Source organism: Danio aesculapii, chromosome 2 (assembly GCF_903798145.1).
Source record: "Danio aesculapii chromosome 2, fDanAes4.1, whole genome shotgun sequence".
Lineage (NCBI taxonomy): Eukaryota > Metazoa > Chordata > Actinopteri > Cypriniformes > Danionidae > Danio > Danio aesculapii.
The window spans coordinates 25,742,895-25,759,576 of NC_079436.1; the positions used below are offsets into that span (position 1 = coordinate 25,742,895).

The following is a 16,682-nucleotide window of genomic DNA, read 5'->3' on the forward strand; positions in this document are numbered from 1 at the left end:
GTTAGTGGTTATTGCTGGCCACTGTTGAGACTGGTCTGCATTAAAACGGCAAAATGTTTTAAAGCCAAAATGTTTGAAAAAATCCACAGTTGAAACATGATGTGACTTATGAAGGACATTACTTAGCTAAAAAATGTAGTCTAAATGTGTTATGAAATATTAAACCTTGTTAAAAAATGTAAACAATTGTTTTAAATAAGCTTAAAATCCATATCTTATGTTTTATATTTCTTATATCTTGTACTCTGTATGTATCAAGTCCAAACAAATGATATTGTGGCAAGTAAAAATAATATCTTTATAAATTGATTGTAATGTATTCATTTGTTACAGAAAATAAAGAATCATGCATGGATGCAAGCTGAAGGAAAGGACAACTCTCACATTAGTGCATTACTAATTGTTTGACTTCATCATCAAGCACACCAGGTACTATATTGTACATATTTTGTAACTTGCATATGTCAGACTGGTTGTTGGTTACTGAAATAATATATTTTGTTTTATTTATTTTTAAAAGTACTACAAGATTTAATGCTGCTATTTTATCACTGTGTGAAGTCATAGCTTATTTAAAATATCTTTATAAAAAAAATCTATTTTGAAAGAAAGTCTAAATGTTTCTACATGGTACCTTATTGGATTGTCTGGAGTCTGATGGACTTAACTTAAGGCAAGTTTGGTTCAATATATGTTATTTTATGTCAAAAGTAGATTAAATTAGTTTTTTTTTTTTACCTTGGATTGCATGTTTAAGTTTTAATTTCAGAGTGAAAAATGTAAAAGAGAACCATTGAATACAATGGCATAATGATTCTGCTTGTTCACTGGATTTAGTTTTCCTCTATTGATACACAAGTTTTTAAGACTAATGCTTGACACTTGAATTTTAAAGAGATAGTTCACTTCAAAATAATGGCATCTTTTATCCTCCACTTGTTTCAAAATATTTTTTTGTTTGGTTGAACATAAACTCAGGTGGTGCGGTGGTACAGTGGATAGCGCTGTTGCCTCCCAGCAAAAAGATTTCTGGTTCGAGCCTCGACTGGGTCAGTTGGCATTTCTGTGTGAAGTTTGCATGTTCTCCTCGTGTTGGCTTGGGTTTCCTCCGGGTGCTCCGGTTTCCCCCACAAGACATGCGGTACAGGTGAAATGGGTAAGCTAAATTGTCCATAGTGTATGTGTGTAAATGAGAGTGTATGTGTTTTTTCCCAGTGATGGGTTGCAGCTGTAAGGGTATCTGCTGCGTAAAACATATGCTTGATAAGTTGGCGGTTCATTCCGCTGTGGTGACCCCAGATTAATAAAGGGACAAAGTTGAAAAGAAAATGAATGAACACAAACCCAGATTTTCCTACTATGTATATCTATAGTTAAAGGTTTCTAACATTCTTCAAAATATCTGATTTAGTGTTTAACAGATTCAAACTGCTTTGAAACAAGTAGAGGATGAGTAAATGGTGGCAGAATAGTAAACTATATCTTTAAATGTTTTATTCTGAGATGTGTATTCATATTTGTCTTGTCTTTTGTCATATTGCCTTTCTACCTCAGATTGTGATGGACCTGGAATGTTACACCAGTTACTCTTAAGTCAAGAACCAAATGAAGCACACTTTTCCAGAGTACAGATTATGGAAGTATCTGCAGCTAACTGGAAGCAGGGAACCATACTAATAAAGTTCATTTAGGTAAAAGCCCCTGCTTTATTTAGATAGGAAGTATTTTATTTGATATAGAGTTCTATTGTTTTATTCTTATTCTAATTTTATTTTATGCATATACTGAATGGAGAACATTCAAATTTCACAACAAATGATTTGCAGATTAAATATAAAATATAATCACATTTTAATACATTATTTATTTTGGTTATTCTTTACTTCTATATATGGGCAAGTATTTAATCAATGAAAATTATTTTAAATAACTTGACTAAACCAAATGTTAGGCCCTAATATTTAAAATAGCAAAAAACAGTTTTTATTTAGCTTGTTCTTAAACACTTCTCTACTTCAGTGAAATATTGGACCAGATGTTCCATAAAGCGGATGGGAAAACCTTGTCCTCTGAAGTGGACGTCAAAGTAGACCCTGCATCATTTGTGTGGTACGTTTGCATCATACATGCATCCTCACATACACACACACACATATACACATACACGCATCCTCACATTCTCAAATACCATCACAAACAAATCTTCACACACATGCATCCCCATATTCACACACACACACACACACGTTTGTTTTTGTGAAAAGTGGGTACATTACATAGGTTTCCATTCATTTTATGCAGCCCAAACCGTATATTGTATTGCCCTCACCCCACCCTACTCCTAAACCCAACCATCAAAAGAGACAGTGTGCAGCTTTACTCTCTGATTAAACTCATCCTGTGGGATTTTTAAGCTTTTTAAGAAATGAGGACGTCACCAATGTCCTCATATTTCACCTCGTTTTTGTAATACCTTTGTGATACCTATGTCATTATACAGATTTGTGTCCTGATATGTCACAAAAACATGTACACACACACACACACACCCTGACAAATTTACTCAGACACACACTCTCACACACACCATAACAAGAAAATGTTCACACACTCACATTCAAACACATGCATCCTCACACTTGCATACACACACACTTATACACGCTTCCTAACATTCTCACACGCCCTCACACACAAATCCTTACAGTCACAAAAACACACTCTCTCCCAGCCCCACAAACAAATCCTCACACTCACATCCACACAATCTCACAGGCATTTCCACGTATACACATTGCACAAAAAAAATCCTCAAACTAACACACACTCTTGTGAATGCATTCTCATATACATACACTCACAAACACACATTCATACAACAATCTGTCTCAGTTTGTCTCACACACAACATCCTCTCTCACAGGTTTTTCTAGCAAACCTCCACCACAAGCTTGTCCTGTTACTCTGCTTTTATTTCAAACATTTTAGAGCATGATGTAGTCCATGTTTTATCACTAAGGATTTTTTCCATTCAGCAGGTTCCTTGTAAAGATGAACCCAGAGAAGGATCGAAAGTGAAGAAGACCAGATCAAGAAAGACCACATCAAGATCTGTGGTCAGTTCAAAGGTACTTTCACTAGTTACCAAGATTTCAGACTATGAATGGATGGAGAAAACTTTGAGTGTCAGATCTTCCTACATTGCATAGCAGAAATTCTTGCCAGTGTCTTAAAGTGGAAGTGATGCAGTTAATCAAGTTTACATTATTTCGTAAATTGCTTTACGCTTTAATGAAAATATAGTAAACAAACTCGATTAATGTAACAATTTTGATGAAAAGAGCATGTTTTACAAGAGCTTTTAGCACAAGGGCGCCGCCATCTTGGAATATTGCTGTGTCTGACGTCACAGGGTTTGTTCCCCTTTGTACCCCTTGGGTTGGTTTTTGTACCCCTACCCCTTCCCCTTGGCCCTTAAAAACGAGTGTTAAGAGGAAGGGCTTCAAAATTTAACCCTAAGAATTGGGACAGCACCTGCACACCATCATATGTCATCGCGATCTCATGTTTCATATGAGATTAGACAATCGCGACTGCTGTAGTTATTCTAGTTGCATTATTTTTTTAGTATTTATCTTCAGGAAATCACTGATGGCATATATTATGTTATCATAACGATCTAATGTGGCAATTCGATCGTAACTGTACTGCACATTTAACACCGTGGCCATATTCATCAATGTAAACACACCAAACACAACACTAACATTATAGCAGACACTGTGAACAGCTCATTCCTAGCCACTAGACTTTTCTGACAGTGTATTCGAGTGTCATCGAATATAGTAAAGTGAAACTTAGCCTAGCAGAGTTTTTTTTTGCCTAGCAGAACTTTTAGCAAAGGTGGAACTTTAATTTCTTTACGGCAAAAAATATGCTGGAAATGTTTCTGAATGAGGTATATGTATGATTTATACAGGCATTACAGGTCAAAGCAATCTGTTGTAACATTTATCAAAATAAACAATAAGGCTCTAAAAACACTATTTTGAAAAATGTAGTGTTGTCATATTTCAAATACCTCAAGTGAAATAAAGTCATTTGTTTTATTATTTTTAAAATAAATATTTTTGTAAAGTCATTTGTTTAACGTCATGTAAAATAAAATGTCCATGTACTGTAAAGTTATTTAAGCAACAAATATGCCAGATTGTAAAGGCAGACACAGAATGAGCAAATAAGAACAACAGTGTAAAATGTGTAAATAAAAGGCAAAATTTTTACATTTCTTTTCATCATATACTTGAAACCTTTCCAAGTTTAAAAATATAGTTCCTTAAAATAAACTTCCTTTGTTAATGCAAATTTCTATAAATGTAGTCTTGTAATTAAACAATTAAACCATTTGAACAAGTTTACACTTAAAAAAGGTCCGTAATGAAAATCAGATTTAAAAAAAAAATTAACTAAATAAAAGAATACCATGTACTTTTATTCCCTATTAGTATTATTTACTAAAATTTGTTTTATTTTAGCAATGAAATAGTATTTTTAGTTCTTTAATTTAATGTAATTTAATTTTCAGTCCTCTTTCCCAAAACATCAACAAATTAAAAACAAAAACATTTTTCACAAGCACATTTAAAATAGGTTTAATACTATGAATTATTATATTATTATCAATGTTTTTTTTATAAATTGATAGGTAGTTCCTATGGAATGTTTTTATGTATTGCTGAGAATACATTTCAGGTGTTCAATACCTTGTGTGTCAGTCTTGAAAATAAAAATAGGTGCTTGAAAAAGTGCTTAAAAGTCCTTGATTTTAATCGAGTTGTGCCTGTATGAACTCTGCATACAGCACCTTGTAATTGTTGTCTTCTCCTATTTTCAGGATGTTTTGCATTGGACTGTTTTTTATGGCTTTGTGTAGCGAAGGCTACCTGATATCAGAGGCTAGCTCGATTATGTATAGCAGTGAACCAGGTGTGTCTGTTAGAACACGACAGAGGGAGGGATGAAATCAAACACATTTATTGTGGCAAGTAAGTATGAACATGAGAGAGAAGAGCCAACTGTGAATATTAGCAGATGTACACTGAAATGTCCAATTGTTTCCGGTGCACAGGTTCAAAGGACGATGAATTATAGAACACTATTACCAGTAGCCCACGGACCTGACGTTTAGGCCCAGCCTTGAGATTGGTTTGCGGTATGTGGGTAAAACAGTGTTCCAAAGAGCCTTCAGAGTGCTATGAGCGTATCACTTGGCCATAGACAAACATAAGAGCCTTTCCTCACAATGTAGATTGCCCTTGCGGAGCTGTTAATTTACTGATGTCCTGATTAAATGAGTGTGTAGCCGATGAGTTGTGCTTATAAAGGTTGTGGTTTCTCTGTAACAGACAAATAATAACACTCCAGCATCAGCAATCAGTCATATACATCCTTACATTAGCAATCTTACACACCATTAACATATACATTTTAGGCTCTTCCCTCATGAAATAAACATGATTAGATGTAATCACAGACTAATATCCACATTTACTAACAAAACATTATGCATATGAACACTTGAACAAACAGTGAATATAATCGCGATCGCGATGCTAACGCATGCTAATTAGCATAATGACATCGGGTATCTCTGTGGTAACTGAGAATAATAAGCATAACTTCTCAATAAATGTTATAACATGAACTGTACTCACTCTCATAACACGCACAGAAGCACAATTACATCCAGTCAGACACTCAGTATAGCAGCAATGCACGTTTCCAGTGCTACTTCAGACAACGAGCCGCGCTCGGCAATGACTGATGCAACAACAGTTCTCTCTGTATTCAATAGCGCCTATTCCGGTTTCGGTATGTGCCGCGATTTCAGAATAAAAGTCTCCGAAACTCAACATTACTCAATGGCCTTTTACACAGCCGCCCCCAAATTGTGTGCAATTTGCTCATGTAAAAGGCTCACTTTTTAATCTGAAGTCACTGGAGGGTGTTTCTTATCCTCCTCCGATTCCGGGATTTCTGGGAGAACAATTAGTCGGACTGCCGGGCGGGTGTAGATCTTGTCTTTGACCTTAATGTCTACTGATCTCACGTGACCATCTGCGCTAGGATGCACTTTTATCACTCTACCAATTGGCCAGAAAGCTCTGGGGAACTGGGGGTCCATCATCAAGACTACTGTACCCACTGTGAGGTCAGCTGGGGTGCCATGCCACTTCTGTCGGCACTGCAAGGATGGTAGGTAATACTTAATGAATCGGGACCAAAAATGATCTGCCAGAACTTGGCAGTACCGCCATCTCCGCTTGCTTAGGCCCTCATCTTTACTGTACACTACAGGAGGAAGGGCTCCATCGAGCCGCCCCATCAGAAGAACATTCGGGGTTATAGCATCCAAGTCAGCAACACTGGATGAAGTGTAGCCCAGTGGTTTTGTGTTTAAAATGGCTTCAACCTCAAGTAACACAGTGTACAGTACCTCTTCTGCGACTGATTGAACACCTATTACGGTATGTAAAGCAGACTTGACTGACTTGATCTCCCTCTCCCAAGCACCCCCAAAGTGAGGAGCAGCAGGGGATTAAAGCGAAAGTCAATCTTCTGTTTAGCTAAGAGCTGTTGAAGGTCTGAGGACATGCTGTTGAAGGAGTCACGGAGCTCTTTCTCTCCTCCTTTAAAGTTCGTACCCTGATCCGAAAGAAGTTCAACTGGAGTCCCTCTGCGAGCAATGAACCGTCTAAGACTCATAAGGAAAGAGTCAGTATCCATACTGTGCAGAAGATCCAAATGAACTGCGCGTGTGGTTAGGCATTTATAGATGATTCCCCATCTCTTTTCTGAGCGCCGTCCGATTTTGATTTGGAAGGGTCCGAAGCAATCGACCCCAGTGGAGTAGAATGCTGGCTTGTGTAGACGCAGGCGGGCTAAAGGCAAGTCCGCTAACTTCGGCACTACTGGCTTGGATTTCCACCTGCGGCATTCTTGACACTGCTGTTGCACCTTTCGGATTGCCTCCCTTCCATGAATGATCCAAAGATTGCGGCGCATCTCTGCGAACACTCGCTCAGGGCCTGGATGACAAAGACGAGCATCATAGTCTTGTATAAGAAGCTTTGTGGCAGTATGTGCAGGATCCAAGACTATAGGATGCTTCAGGGCAGGATCCAACCATTCCGCCCGTCTAAGCCTCCCTCCAACGCGTATGATTCCCTCATTCAAATCAAATTCCGGGGACAGGGTCAATAAACGACTACTTTGAAGCACTTCCTTTCCAGTGCGAAGGCGACACAATTCCTCTGGGAAGCACTCTGACTGAATCCTCTGGAAAATCATCATCTCTGCCTTTCTGTAGTCTGCTGCATTTGGGGGCCCATCTGCCACCCCATGCAGCTCCTGGGCTGTGGCCTCAACCATTTCCTTCCAAGATGCAAAAGACTGCCCCTGCAGGGTTTCTTGTCTATCAGCTCTCGCTATCATTCTACATGAAGTAAGCTTCCTGATCTCAGTGGTATCTAAATCAGGTTGTTTTCCCGGTGATGATGGCCATTCTTCAGACCCTTTGAGGAGAAAGGGTGGACCTCGACTCCACCGGTTATGTCCTGCTAACTCTGCTAAGGTCTTTCCGCGTGTAACATCGTCCGCGGGGTTCTGCAACGAATCAATATAACGCCAGGAACTCCCTCCTGTAAGCTCCTGGATTTCAGCGACACGAGTGCCCACAAAGACTTTGTAACGACATGACTCCGACTTTAACCAAGTTAGCACTGTTGTAGAGTCACTCCACAGGATTGTTTGATCTATGTCCACTGTTAATTCTCGTTCAATAGTCTTTGCTAGTTGGGCAGCTGTCAGAGCACCGCAGAGCTCAAGTCGGGGAATTGAATGCTGCCGACGGGGTGCCACCCTGGACCTGGCCGCCAGGAATGCCAAGGACACCTGTCCCTGGTTGTCCTCAGTTCGAAGGTAGGAGACAGCTCCATAGGCCCGTTCGGAGGCATCACTAAATACGTGAATCTGCCTGGAGGCAACCATCTGACTAAGAGGAGTATATGGTCGAGGAAATGAAATGTGAGGCAACAAGTGTAGCTCTGACTCCCACTCTTTCCATGCCTCCTGCAGTTCTTGGGGAATATGTGGGTCATCCCAGTCCCTCGGTTTGTCCCACATGCGCTGCACTATCAGCTTTGCACGCGTAGTATAGGGCAAAATAAATCCCAGGGGGTCGTATTGTCGTGCTAACACCTTGTAGATATTCCTCAGTGTCAATGCTCTATACTCCAGAGGTCGACTTCTGTATCTTAAAGTATCGGTCTCCCAGTGCCAGCTGAGTCCAAGGGCAGGTTCCAGTAGATCAGGCTCGTCATGGGAGAGCCATCGCTCCATGCTGTCAGACCTCGCTTCGGCAGGCAAGTGCTTGATGACGTCAGGTAAGTTACAGGCCCACTGCCGGATCTCAAACCCTCCAGATGCAAGGATTTCCCTCAGCTCATCCACTAGTTTCCTGGCCTCATCTGCAGTATCCACACTTTGAAGGCAGTTATCCACATAAAAGCATTGTTCAACTGAGTGCCTGACTCCATCTCCTTCCTTGCTGTGATTCCTCGCATGCAGTTGGAGGGCAAAGGTGGCACAGCAGGGCGAGCATGCAGTCCCAAATGGTAAGACCTGCCATTCATAGATATCCGGTGGTTCCAGCCGCTTCATGTCTCGCCAAATGAACCTGAGGATGGGCCGATCCTTTGGCAAGAGCTGAACCTGATGGAACATGCTCTTGATGTCTCCACTGACTGCTACTGCATGTTGCCTAAATCTCAGTAAGACACCCAAAAGGGAGGCTCCCAGTGTGGGTCCAGGAAGGAGAGTGTCATTTAGATTTCGACCTTGGTGTTGATAAGAACAATTGAAGACTAAACGGTTCTTTCCGTTGTGGCTCACCAAGTGGTGTGGTATATACCACGACTCTTCAGTGCTGGAGGCTTCACCTGGGTCAATCCTCTTGACTGCTCCAGTTTCTACCAGCTTGCGGATAGCTGCTCTATATTCATCAGCTTGTTGGGGGTCCCGGCTCAGCCTTCTCTCTGTACTCCTGAGGTTTGGGAGGACAGCTTCTTTGTTAGTTTTTAGAGGGGGAATGTCTCGTTTCCGAAGTAGGGGTGTGGCATATCTGAGAATGCCTGCAACGTTGACTCGTCTCGTCTCAGCCTCTAGGAGCTCCACCGCTTCCTTATCCTGCCTTGATCGCATGGCTTGTTTATCACTCTGACATGGTAGAGTGTCCATCCTCCAGAGCTTCTCCACATTCCGCATCAGTTCTGTTGTCTCAGGTGAGATGCTTGTGAGTAGACATAGACTGGGGTCTGACACCCAATGGGCAAAGGGTGTGGGTCCTTGGAGTGTCCATCCAAGTCTTGTATGAATAGCTACCGGTCCTCCTGAAGGGCCCAGTCTTACTGGTTCAATTGGTGCAAGTAGGTGGGGGTAATCAGCTCCGATTAGAACAAGTGGCTTGACACGGCTGAATGGATGGAGAGGGATGTTTGCCAAGTGCTTATACTTTCTCTTCAGACTCATGATGGGGTAGGAGTGGTCGGCTAGATCAAGGCGGGGTGAAGTGAATGCTTTCACGATCCGGAAAGGTTTCCTGGGATTGGTGGGAGATGAGACACTGAATGAGACAGAGGATCCCTTAAGTGTTTGGACCTCCTGCCGTATGGTACGGAGAGCAATGTCTTCAGCCTTCTTGTGTAGGCCAAGCTTCTCAGCAGCCTCTGTGAGGAGCATTGTACGCTCTGACCCATCGTCCAGAATAGCGTACGTGTCGAGTGTCTTGTCTTTATTATGCAAGCAAACTCTGACCACTTTCAGCAAAACTCGAGAGGTCGTTGTGGGCCTGTCCAGATAAAGCACTTCTGTACTAGTGCTAACAAGACAGCTCTCTGCCTTCAGATGCTCATCCTTGGGAAGTGCATTGACATCATGCAGAACTCTCAGATGCTTGCCTTGACATACACTGCAGAGCCTCTTAAGGTCACACTGAGCAGCCTGATGTGATCTCCCACATCTCCAACATCTTTTCTTAGCTCTTATCCACTCTCTCACTTCCTCCGTAGTGAGATTCTGAATCTTGAGACACTTATTTAAAAAGTGCTCAGTACAGTCGCAATATGGGCAGTAGGGTTTCACCTTGACTTTTCCCTTTTCCACACATGAGCTCTGACTTTCAGGTCTGATTGTTTGGTTCGGCATATAGCTCTCTGCTCCATGTAGCACAGTGGCTGCTGGCTTGCTGTGGCGTTTTTCAACCCGGTAGCTAGGTGGCCTTTGGAAGCGAACCTCTGTGGGGTTGTCATAGCCCTGGCACCACGACTCATATCTCAGCCATTCTGCCAGATCAAGTAGTGTGTGTGTATGTCCATGGCGATTGAACATCTGACGCCGAAAGTTTGCTCTCATCTCCAAGGGAAGTTTAGTGAGAAGTCTGGCAACATGTGAGCCACATCTCAGCTCCACTTCACCATCGGGGCCCAGGGTCTGTAGCATGCCCACCAGTGACTGTATGTGCAAGGAAAACCGCTCAAAGCCGAATGTGTCTCCCCTTCGGACCTCAGGTGAATCCATTACTGCTGCAATCCTTTTCAAAGCTACATGATGCGGTTGACCAAACTTTTCATTTAGGGCCGCCATAGTGTCTGAATAAGGCGTGGGGGAGTTTATATACGAGTCAGCAATAAGACAAGCTTCCTCAAGTCTTAAATGGTCCACCAGAACCTGATATTTAAAGAGCTCTGTGGCATCAGCGGGCAACAAGTTTGTTAAAGCTAGTTTTAGCCTGGAGAACTCCATCGGGTCTTTATGAACGAAGAGAGGGATTTTAGGGGTTGGCCCTTTGTACTCTCCTCCACTTAAAGTGGTTAATACTGGCGTGAACTGTCTATATTGGTAAGGGTTTGGACTGTTTTGGTGGGGCCTGGGTTGGTAGTGAGATACAGGTACCTCCGCATGAGTAGTTCGACGTTGGGAATGAATGATGGATGGGTAAGATTCTGGCGGCCGTAACCAGGACTGTGAACCGTATTGTTCATGACGTCGGCTAGGCAAAGGGTGGCCTGAGTCATGAGGTGTGGAGTGCAAACGTGAATGTGCTGTAATACTAGATGTTGCGTTGTCCCGCATGAGCTGCAACTCTCCCATCATCCTATCTATAACAGTGACTACTCTTAACTCCTCCCCTACTATGGATGTTGGTGGATATTGTGAGGAGGGCCATGGTGGTGGTGGCAGTCTATCATCACATTCCTCTTTTCCCGGTGAGATAAAGTCATCAGATAATGGAGGTGGCGGCACTGGCCAGGGTTCTGTGACTCGTTCCTGCTGTACTACTGTGTGCACCCTGTCTGATGATTTCTCTAGGTGTCCTACCCTTCTATGCTCAGGAAGTGATGTATAACTATGCTGTAAACTCTCATCAGCCCTTTGTCTTGGCATGTTCTCTCTATGTGACACACTCTGTTCAGTAACCTCATCAGTATAGGGCATTGGGGTGCTTGGCCATCCTAAGCTCATAGATCCAAGGCTCTCATCCTGATGAAAGGAGTAATCATCGTGCTCATTAGGTGCGCTACTCCACCTAACATGAGGCTGCGGGCTCCAATGTTCCTCTCTATATGTGTGGTGTGTTGGGCTGTTATGTATGGGCTCACGCACCTTTGTTCGCACTGCACCAACTTCATAGTCTCTCAAGTAAGATGGCTGTCTTATTTGCCTTTTGGGCCGAGTATGTGGGGCCCTACCTTCACCACTCTGTTCCATACTCCCAGCACAGCTGCAAATCCGGCTCGAAGGACCAAAATTGTAGCGAAGGCTACCTGATATCAGAGGCTAGCTCGATTATGTATAGCAGTGAACCAGGTGTGTCTGTTAGAACACGACAGAGGGAGGGATGAAATCAAACACATTTATTGTGGCAAGTAAGTATGAACATGAGAGAGAAGAGCCAACTGTGAATATTAGCAGATGTACACTGAAATGTCCAATTGTTTCCGGTGCACAGGTTCAAAGGACGATGAATTATAGAACACTATTACCAGTAGCCCACGGACCTGACGTTTAGGCCCAGCCTTGAGATTGGTTTGCGGTATGTGGGTAAAACAGTGTTCCAAAGAGCCTTCAGAGTGCTATGAGCGTATCACTTGGCCATAGACAAACATAAGAGCCTTTCCTCACAATGTAGATTGCCCTTGCGGAGCTGTTAATTTACTGATGTCCTGATTAAATGAGTGTGTAGCCGATGAGTTGTGCTTATAAAGGTTGTGGTTTCTCTGTAACAGACAAATAATAACACTCCAGCATCAGCAATCAGTCATATACATCCTTACATTAGCAATCTTACACACCATTAACATATACATTTTAGGCTCTTCCCTCATGAAATAAACATGATTAGATGTAATCACAGACTAATATCCACATTTACTAACAAAACATTATGCATATGAACACTTGAACAAACAGTGAATATAATCGCGATCGCGATGCTAACGCATGCTAATTAGCATAATGACATCGGGTATCTCTGTGGTAACTGAGAATAATAAGCATAACTTCTCAATAAATGTTATAACATGAACTGTACTCACTCTCATAACACGCACAGAAGCACAATTACATCCAGTCAGACACTCAGTATAGCAGCAATGCACGTTTCCAGTGCTACTTCAGACAACGAGCCGCGCTCGGCAATGACTGATGCAACAACAGTTCTCTCTGTATTCAATAGCGCCTATTCCGGTTTCGGTATGTGCCGCGATTTCAGAATAAAAGTCTCCGAAACTCAACATTACTCAATGGCCTTTTGCACACTTTGACCCTTGCTCGCCCCTGACCTCACTCTTGGATTGTCTTGTTGGATTTTCAGTTTTTTTTTTTATTGGTTCTGGTAGATACTTATAAATATTTAATTGTAATTATTTAAATAATATGTTTTTTGTTAAATATGCGATTTCTGTGTTTGTTTTGTCTACTCATACTTGTTTATCTTGTTTCTATAATTATAATTTGATTATTTGACCCTTCCCTCGCCTCTGACCTTGTTTTTGGATTGCCCTCTACATATTTTTTAATTATTGGTTCTGGTTAAATGGTTATAAAATATTTGTTAATTTAATTAATATGCATTTTATAAAAAAAATGTTCTGTGTTTATTCTGTATTTATTTATCTAATTTCTATATACATTTGTGTTTGTATTTTCTTCTTATTCTGTATATATCCACTTAATCTAATTTTAACTTTTTTAATATGTTTATTTGCATTTAATTTGTCATAATTCTGTATGCATCTATTTATCTAATTTATATATTTATTTGTATTGCGTTGATCAATCTGTTTTTTTTGTATGCATCTATTTATATAAATTATATAAATTATATATTTGTGTGTATCAATTTATATGCTTCCTTTAAAGCCTTTTTTTAAAATAAATCAATTTAAATTAAGCATTCCTTTTAATGTGATTTATATAGCTACCAATTGTAGATGTGAGCCACATCTAATCCAAAAGTCAGCCACAACTGAACCAGATCTGGGCCAGACCTATGAAATTGCATGGCTCGCACCTGGGCCAGATCTGAGAAAGTGCATGGGTCGCATCTGGGCCAGATTTGAGAAAGTGCATGGGCCGCATCTGGGCCAGATTGGAGAAAGTGCATGGGCCGCAGCTGGGCCAGATGGGAGAAAATGTATGGGCCGCATCTGGCCCAGATATGGACCATGCTTTTTCTGAGATGTGGCCCTGATCTGGTTCAGGTGTGGCTGACTTTTGGATTCTTATGTCAGCCACAATCAGGTTGAGTCATCGCCGTCATTCCGTGCGGTATGTGGGCCAGAAGAAAGTGGGGGATGTGGGCCATATCTGGGCCAGATGTAATTTGCTATCTGGGATAGGCCTACATCTCACGCCAGAAATTTGTTTACATTTACCCAATAAATACCAAACTAGCTAAATTTAATAACAATATTTCCCCTAAATGCTCATTCTGTTCTCAATATGATAAAACACTAAACTGTTTATTTTGGGAGTGTACTTACCATAAAGTTTTTTTGGGTTGACTTTTCCAGTTTCATTAAAAAATTCTTATTTCCAAACTTCTGTATTTACCCCAAAATTTTATTCTTTAATTACTCGCAGAATGTAGATCCTTCTCATTTTAAATTTATTATTAATTTATTGCTTTTTTTGGCAAAATTTTACATCCATAAATGTAAATTTACAAAGAAACACCCTTACTTTTTATTTTCAGAAAGGACTTTGAATTATATGTGAACTCTTTAAAAGACTCTTTCTTGGTGTAAATCATTTAAACTTGTTTAATTTGCTGGAATTTTATTTATGTAACCCTCTTTGTCTCCTTGTTCATATTAATGTTCTTTCTTACATAATAAATATAAAATAAATAAATAAATAAAAAAAATTCTGTTACATTTGGTTAAAGACGTTTTTAAACAACCCAACGACAATTTGAAAATTTTATTCCAAATTATATTTTTAGCTTGGTTGGATGTTTACATTTTTTTGTTGAGCTGTAATCTTTAAAATACCAAACTCAACTAATTTTCATAACTGTCTTTTTTTTTTTTCTTTTTTTTCTGTTTTTAGTTTTTTTGCAAAAAAAAAAAAAAAGTATGGCGATTACATTTTTAATTTTTTTTACTTTCTTTTATTATGCAAGAAAGAACATTTACAAAGATACAATATGAACAAAGAGATATAATTTTGCATAATAAAATTGGAACAAATTAAACAAGTTTAAATGATTTACACCAGGAAGGAGTTTTACAATATAATTATTAGAGTCTAAATCAAAATCCTTTCTGAAGTAAGGGTGTTTCTTTGAAAATGTACATTTATGGATGTAAAATTTAGCCTTAAAAAGCATTAAATTAATAATAAATTTACAATGAGAAGGATCAACACTCAGAGAGTAACCAAAGAATACCATTTTGGGGGAAATACAAAAGTTTGCTAATAAGAATTTTTAAATGAATTTGGAAAAGTCAACCCAAAACACTTTACAGTAAGTACACTCAACAATAAATAATTTAGTGTTTCGTCATAATGAGTACAAAATGAGCATTTAGAGGAAATATTGTTATTAAATTTAGCTAGTTAGGTATTTATTGGCTAGTAATTATGAATGATTTTGATTACATATGTTTTATTACCCGCATTCTAAAAATTATTTCACTTGACATTATTGTTTAGTTTTTTCTAGATCTGTGGTATTAATCTATGCTCATTGCACCTTTATACTCACATTTTGTTGAAAAATACCTTTTGGGGGCAGGCAGCACGATCGCCTTAAACAAGAAGGTCACGGTTTGAGGCCCGGTCAGTTAGTTAGTATTTCTGTGTGGATTTTGCATGTTTTCTCCGTGTTCGCGTGGGTTTATACACACACACATATATATATATATATATATATATATATATATATATATATATATAATTAAAATTAACTGATAGACCTAGCAGTTTTGTCCTCTGGTTCTAAGTTTTCATGTGAAGTTTCACATTAAGCGTAATAAGTGATTCGGCCTACGCTTTGAGGTGTTCCGCTCCACCTAGTTCTGTTTTTCCAGACCATCTTCTAGCTTTGCTTACTACCACGAGAATTTTACTGCTGGTGACCTAAAACTTTGTTTTTTCTTTCGCATGCAGGGAAGAAACTACAGCACAAACATTTGACAGAAAAAGTAAGTTTAGTCTTCTTCTCTGAAAAAACAACATTCTATTGGGTGTTAACTAATGTTTGGGTTTGTTGAAACAGTGCAAGGATTCGCTGCCAGTACAGTTTTGTTATTTACAGATTTATTTATTTTTTAATTTGAATAAAATCAATAGAAGAGTTGCACAAACAGTCACATTTTCAGAACAGACGACGCGCACAACTGAAACTATCAAAGACAAATGGCATAACTTGCAAAACCATAATAAACCAATAAAATAATAGCCTTTTTCAGACATGGTTCTTCATTTGGTTATAAGCCTTGCAGTTTTGCAGCCATGCCTTTGACTGAGCAAAATGACTGTGTGGAAGCAAAACAAAATAGAATCAACTAACCACTTCCTGTACATTTTACCTGCACACTAAAACGAAATGTAAGATGTAATACCATTTTTAAAATAGCCAAACACATCTTTCAGACTTTTCCCACAATTTCAGTTTTTGAGGAACCTTTACTTTACCTTTTTAAGATTCAATTGGTCAAAAGTGACAGTAAAAACGTTTACATTGTTAGAAAAAGATATTAGCTGTCATTTGCACTTCGTGTTTATCAACATCCTGTCAGAAATCTCTCATAATTTCAACAAAATTATAAAAGATATTAAGCAGGACATCTGTTTAGCAACTTTGAGAGTATTACAATATATTCCATCTGTAATGTTACTATTATATTTAACATTAAAGTTACCATATTTACTTTATTTGATTTTATATTCTATATTTTAATCAATGTAGCCTTGTCAAGCATAAGAAACTTCTTTTAAAAATCCCACTGACCCAAACTAGAGAGGGAGAGCAGTAGAAATATTAATAGTAGGGCTGAACAATATATCGTTTGAGCATTGATATCAGAATGTGTGTATCCACAATAAACAAATCACGT

General features: G+C 39.5%; 3 long non-coding RNA genes across 3 annotated transcripts; 1 reads left to right on the plus strand and 2 right to left on the minus strand.

Moving 5' to 3' along the window:
- The first annotated feature begins 367 nt into the window (after positions 1-367).
- LOC130236066 (uncharacterized) lies at positions 368-4,928 on the plus strand. The gene is made up of 6 exons (XR_008838437.1): positions 368-429; positions 979-1,156; positions 1,555-1,691; positions 2,020-2,109; positions 3,039-3,128; positions 4,895-4,928. It is a non-coding gene; the product is annotated as an uncharacterized LOC130236066 (long non-coding RNA).
- Positions 4,929-5,012: 84 nt separating this feature from the next.
- LOC130236072 (uncharacterized) lies at positions 5,013-6,582 on the minus strand. The gene is made up of 2 exons (XR_008838438.1): positions 5,715-6,582; positions 5,013-5,396 (listed from the first exon to the last, which is right to left on the minus strand). It is a non-coding gene; the product is annotated as an uncharacterized LOC130236072 (long non-coding RNA).
- A 5,369-nt stretch (positions 6,583-11,951) lies between these two features.
- LOC130236079 (uncharacterized) lies at positions 11,952-12,869 on the minus strand. The gene is made up of 2 exons (XR_008838441.1): positions 12,654-12,869; positions 11,952-12,335 (listed from the first exon to the last, which is right to left on the minus strand). It is a non-coding gene; the product is annotated as an uncharacterized LOC130236079 (long non-coding RNA).
- Between the last annotated feature and the right edge of the window lie 3,813 nt (positions 12,870-16,682).